The 4,101-nt window shown below is 42.2% G+C and overlaps 2 non-coding genes across 2 annotated transcripts; both read left to right on the top strand.

The window, feature by feature from the left end:
• The first annotated feature begins 2,447 nt into the window (after positions 1 to 2,447).
• On the top strand, positions 2,448 to 2,530 carry trnal-cag. The gene has a single exon. It is a non-coding gene; the product is annotated as a tRNA-Leu (tRNA).
• Positions 2,531 to 3,069: 539 nt separating this feature from the next.
• On the top strand, positions 3,070 to 3,152 carry trnal-cag. The gene has a single exon. It is a non-coding gene; the product is annotated as a tRNA-Leu (tRNA).
• Positions 3,153 to 4,101: the final 949 nt, after the last annotated feature.

Consider the following 4,101-nt stretch of genomic DNA (forward strand, 5'->3'; position numbering starts at 1 on the left):
TTCGGAAAGTATTCAGACCCCTTGACTTTTTCCACATTTTGTTACGTTACAGCCTTCTTATAAAATATATGAAATTGTTTTTTCCCCTCATCAATCTACACACAATACCCCATAACGACAAAGCAAAAACAGGTTTTTAGAAATGTCTGCATATTTATACAAAATAACAAACGGAAATATATTACATTTACATAAGTATTCAGACCCTTTACTCGGTACTTTGTTGAAGCACCTTTGGTAGCGATTACAGCCTTGAGTCTTCTTGGGTATGACGCTACAAGCTTGGCACACCTGTATTTGGGGAGTTTCTCCCAGTCTTCTCTGCAGATCCTCTCAAACTCTGTCATTGTTGTCATTATTAAATACATGTATTCTTAGTATTCTCAGGCTTTAGTCAGTGTATCATGACAAGACCTCAATCAGTATACCTCCTGAAAGACCCTATCGACTCTATTTTGAACTCCCTCCACTGCCATCATTGAGTGGGTGTTCAATGCACCCAGAAGTGCTGCAGAGCATCCACCCCCTCATCACCCCCACCCCTCTTTTCCTCGCCATGCCATCAACCCCCATCCCCTCTCTCCTCACTATGCCATCCACCTTCACCTCCTCCTTCCCACTCTCCCGTCAACATGCCCTCCGACCCCACCATCCCCTCTCTCCCCTCACTATGCCATCCACCTTCACCTCCCTCTCTCCCATCTCTCCCGTCAACATGCCCTCCGACTCCCCACTCACCCCTCTCTCCCCCTCAAGTATGGCACATTGGCACGCTTCCCTGGGGCATTTCTGCTTTCTCCCAAACATGCCTCACTTTCTATCAGTGTCTGTGGATGCTGTAAAGGTTACAACAATACTTTACTGCTAATGGTTCAGACTCACATGATGATGAACTAATGAGACTGATGGTACGTGATAGCCAAAACATCCAACATCAATATCTCGCTTACCCATTTGCTGTATTGACATTGATTTTGAAGACATGTCACGTGTTGATTTTTCGATTTCAATGATCAATCCCTTGGAACTATCAATGTGCTTTCAAATGAGGGAAGGGCAAACAGAGTACAGATAAACTGGAAAAATATACAGTTACTGAAATTAGTTACCAAGTGTTTAGTATTTATCTGGCTATTTTCTGCTACTTGATGCACTGTTAAAGGTGGGCAGCTCCAGCCACAGAATTTGAATAAGATTCTTTTCTACGATTCCATCCCAGTAAAGTCCACAGAATCACACTGACTGGGTTAGGTGATCCTGACCTGTTGGGTTCTCTGTTTACATGTTTGCCAAATCAAGTGAATCTACCAGTGGCCATGTAACCTGTCAATTATACAGTCGCTGCTCAATATGAGATCACAGTGCTACTGAAACACATGTAACTCTGCATACATTTTTATGTTTATTTCATAACCAACTCATTTTTACACAACATAATTAGGTAGGCAAGCAACACTGAGATATTCCTTTCTCACATCATGTTCCTCGAGGCAGTTGGTCTATGAAATCACTTTCATAACATTTCATTTCACGCAGAGGGCTTTTGTAAAGCTACAGGATTTGCAGGCTTTGGTTCTAGCCCAGCATTACCCAACACTACACAAAACTGGATTCCACAATTCACTAACCAGGACCAGGGATGGAGACCAGACGACTGCTTAAGATGTTTCAATCCCCTGACCTTTTCCATCCAGCACCCAGCAGACCGGAAAGAGCAATAAGGTAAACATGTCTGACTGTCACATCACTAAAACTGCTCCCCATCCCTTTAACACATTATAATAGACGGACAGCAACAATATCCAGTAGTAGATTCAGTACTTGTTATTTGTTTATTGTATTTAACCAGGCTAAGAACACTTAGTTAATAAGAGCACATTTATTTACAATGACGGCCTGGCAAAACTGAAATGGACAGCTATAAACATTGACACACCACATTTTAAGAGCTCCCAAAATACCCAATCTGGAACCAAAACAACCCGTGACAACCAAGCATAGCAACATCGTGGGCATCATTAACAAGGAATGCATGCCTGATTCAATAAATAAATACCAACACAGGCAGTGGCACCAGAAAAAATCACCCCATACTCCCACTCACAGTGATACAATCTGCACGCCATCACAGATAGTCCCTAGTTAACCTTTGCACCCATGATTAGCCAGACCAAGACCCTCACCGCAACCTGGACCAGTCATACCTAGAGGGAGATCATACTCCACCACGAGGGAGCCCAGAAGAAGACTCTTTAGACAACCTCTTGAAATATGTGGTTTAATAAATAACAATTCTATCATAGTATACAGTTGTGTCATGGAGTACGAATTGAGGACTTGGGAAAGCAGTGATCGAGTCACAATATCTTCCAGACACTAGCACCAGCAAACCTAATCCTACTTTTACCCGATACCATTCATCACGATACCCAACTAAATTGTGTGTTGTCAGGATGGCCGAGCGGTCTAAGGCGCTGCGTTCAGGTCGCAGTCTCCCCTGGAGGCGTGGGTTCGAATCCCACTTCTGACAAACCTTTAGCGCCTGCATGTCATGCTGCAATGTAATAACCAGTTGATGAATAAATTACTTCAGATAATGGAAATAACAGTTAGTATGAGTAGTGAATAACTATCCTATTTTTGACATTCTGCAAAAACAGCTAGTTGATGAGAGGTTGAAAGAAAATTGCAAGAATCACGCAAGCTCACAGGCGGCCACAAACAGGCAAATAACAAAAGGATCTCGGGAAATGCACAACTGGTTCGGTGTTTGTCAGTGAAAAAGATAGTCTGCAAGGGAATCGGAACTCGCCGCATTGAAAGTCAAGCCACAGGTTACAGGTAAGATCCCTTGATAAAAAAAAAAAAAAAAAAAAAAACGATTCTCATGAATCACCACTAAGCCATTTGCTAAGATTTCCCCCATTTTGACATGTGGACCTGTTGGCACTCTTACCCTGACGGTTGTCGATACCTCCAGACACATATTCTGAAGACACTAGCACCAGCAAACCTAATCCTACTTTTAACCGATACCCTTCATGCCGATACCAAACTAAATTGTGTGTAGTCAGGATGGCCGAGCGGTCTAAGGCGCTGCGTTCAGGTCGCAGTCTCCCCTGGAGGCGTGGGTTCGAATCCCACTTCTGACAAACCTTTAGCGCCTGCATGTCATGCTGCAATGTAATAACCAGTTGATGAATAAATTACATGCAGATAATGGGAAATAACAGTTAGCTATGAGTAGTGAATAACTATCCTATTTTTGACATTCTGCAAAAACAGCTAGTTGATGAGAGGTTGAAAGAAAATTGCAAGAATCAACGCAAGCTCACAGGCGGCCACAAACAGGCAAATAACAAAAGGATCTCCGAAATGCACAACTGGTCGGTGTTTGTCAGTGAAAAAAAGATAGTCTGCAAGGGAAATCGGAACTCGCACGCATTGAAGTCAAGCCACAGGTTACAGTAAGATCCCTTGATAAACCCTAAAAAAAAAAAAACGATTCTCATGAATCACCACTAAGCCATTTGCTAAGATTTCCCCCATTTTGACATGTGGACCTGTTGGCACTCTTACCCTGACGGTTGTCGATACCTCCAGACACATATTCTGAAGACACTAGCACCAGCAAACCTAATCCTACTTTTAACCGATACTGTTCATCCCGATACCCAACTAAATTGTGTGTGGTGGAATGTAAATATCAATATTGATTGTTTATTTGACAAGCGAGTGAGAGCTACCTCTGAGCCAGATGGGGAGTTAGGGGCCAGTAGAGTCTACCAAGTATTCCCCTCCCTAAGGATGATCTCATTTACCAAACAGAGCTTAAAAAAATCACTGCTATGTCTAAATAAGGCTAAATGTTTACTGTTTGACATAAAATCATGCTGTTTTTGGACCAGCAACCCGTTTAGTATACACACTCCAATGCCATGACATCGGATTCAAAGGGATTTTTGTTTCATTTGCAACTTCTCATAAACCTGTTTGATAAGAATCTAACGCAATGGAAAAAAGGGTGAGACATTATTTTGAAATGGGGATGTTGGTATAATAAAGTTGAAACATATGCGGTTTGTTATAGTTAGTGTGTGT

Source organism: Coregonus clupeaformis, unplaced genomic scaffold (assembly GCF_020615455.1).
Source record: "Coregonus clupeaformis isolate EN_2021a unplaced genomic scaffold, ASM2061545v1 scaf5135, whole genome shotgun sequence".
NCBI classification, from domain to species: domain Eukaryota; kingdom Metazoa; phylum Chordata; class Actinopteri; order Salmoniformes; family Salmonidae; genus Coregonus; species Coregonus clupeaformis.